General features: G+C 42.7%; 1 protein-coding gene across 1 annotated transcript in view; it reads right to left on the reverse strand.

The window, feature by feature from the left end:
• MBOAT2 (membrane bound O-acyltransferase domain containing 2) overlaps window positions 1-2,183 on the reverse strand; it is a 32,804-nt gene that overhangs the window by 18,909 nt on the left and 11,712 nt on the right. The gene's annotated exons all lie outside the window — the stretch shown is intronic.

Here is a 2,183-nt window from a genome sequence, read left to right on the forward strand (position 1 = left end):
CGGATCCTTCTCCTGATTACTCTGTTCTGTCCTCTCACATTACACAGCAAGCTTAATTTCAATGCATGAGGAAAACAAGAAAGTTTACTCAGCTGTCTGTATTCTTTTCTAGAAGGTAGCATGGCTAACCTCAGCAGGTAGGAAAAAATTTACCTTTAGAAAAATAAAAACATTTCATATAAACAAATACTCAGATATTTCTGAAGTTCTAAAAGGGTACACTGATATTTTTGCTGATGAAGACCTCAAAAGTTCCAAGTACCTTTGCTTTTCCTTCTTTAAATGAAATACTACATCGCTTAAGCCAGATAGTTATTCTGTTCTTAAGTTCATTTACAAATTTATTAATGACAAACATAAAGAGACTTACCATAGACACACAGTTTGCAATTCATTAAATAATTTAAGGCAAAAAGAAAATAAATTCCACAAAAAAACTGGTCAAATAAAGGTGCAGTCCGAAGGCTCTGCCCGCCCTCCTGCCTCACGGCCCAGGGTCTAGGATGCACGGCGAGGCCCCGACGCCACCCGGAGTCACACCCCATTCTTCTGCAGCTACGGCGGCGTTGCACGACTCTGTGGGGCTAAAGGAGACGCCTCGGAGCAACTCCAGGTGAGGTCCGCTGTGGCGAAAACGGCCCATGAGATAAAAGGATATTTTTCTACTTACAGAATCAAAAACTCATCAACGAGAGTTAACGGCAAAATTTTAATGTGAGACGTTAAGAGTTGGGAAACTAATTTGTATTATTCTCTAAAGGTGCAGTTCGGACCCAACGACTAAGTTTTCATTTCCCGAAAACTTTCCTAAATATGAATTAAAGTGTCAAGGGTGAGAGAGTGATTAGCCAGACAGCAGCCTTACTTGGTGATTTCTCCGTCAAAACCTTCGAGCGATCTACCGCGATTATTTTCATAATCCTCTTAGAATTCCGTATAACTTTTGCTTGATAAATTTCCAAGTCCAATGTATTAAAAAGTTATTAAATTTTTATGTCTTAGATCATGACAGAAAACTCAGATAAATAAGGGGGGAAAGCACTTCTGCTGAGCACCTGGCCCCTGCCCTGCGCACCTGCCCGTCACAGCTGCCGCTGCCGCCTCCCGCTCCGGGCCACGTCGTGCTGTCTTCATTCGTGCCTGTCTGCCTTCCTTGTCATCCTCTCTCTCTCTCTCTCTCTCTCTCAAGAAAATAGGCTTAAAGCATCGCACTGCCAACCTTCAGTTACGTTTAAGGAATTCTTCCTTGAAGGGCTCTCTGACTGACACAAGGTAATTAAACTCTCAGGGGAATAAGGTACCTATAATTCGGCACCCTGCTGACAGTTTCACTGCGTCCTGCAGTCACTTGAGATACCTTAAGAAAACCCTTCCAATACTGAGATGTTTATTGCGTTTTTTAAGTACCCCACGACCTTAAATATCCTGTTTCGAATCCTTCCAGAATTCCTTTACAGCACACGACATCAAATACCGAAATAGTGTTCTCACAATACTACACTTGGAAATACCATGTAGGAACAATATTTGAGGAAATGGTTTAAGGCAAGGCAGTCATTTGGGAAAAGTTGATTTCTCTCAGTCATCTGGATTGACACGTTGTTTTTCCATCTCTTCAGCGCCTCGGGGTACACACGTACATTCAGCAACGGGGCACGCATGTGACCTACGGACGTACGCCGAGGTCCTGAGTGCCCGTTGAAAAAATGGAAATATTTTATATAAGGCGTGGCCCACAGGGACATGGCATGGGAGGGGTTACTTCACTCCATTTCCCATTGGGTGTACAGAAAACTCCCCACCGACAACGGTCCGATTTCCCGCACTCCATCCCTTTTCGGACTAACCCAAACCCCTTGAGAAGGTGCTAAGATTGGTTTCCGTTAACACACACAAAATAGCCGTCGAGGGTTTCCCCCATCATTGCTTTAATGATGGATGTCTAGAGGCTATTTCTTGGTTCTGATTGCAAACATTGTTTGTTGTGGAACAACTATTCTGTCCCGAAGAATTTTCTCTTTCGTCACTCTTTTTGGATCGTGACAGCTGGACATTTTCATGTGTGTTCTTCCCTCTCTGAGTTTTTTTCACTGGTAGCAACAATAATACTAAGATACCAACAATGTGAAGGCAGTAATACCAGGAGCTAAAAGAAAAAGGAAAAAGCTTATTAAGTTTTGCTA

Source organism: Pteropus vampyrus, unplaced genomic scaffold, assembly GCF_000151845.1.
Source record: "Pteropus vampyrus isolate Shadow unplaced genomic scaffold, Pvam_2.0 Scaffold105, whole genome shotgun sequence".
In the NCBI taxonomy this organism is placed as follows: Eukaryota; Metazoa; Chordata; class Mammalia; order Chiroptera; family Pteropodidae; genus Pteropus; species Pteropus vampyrus.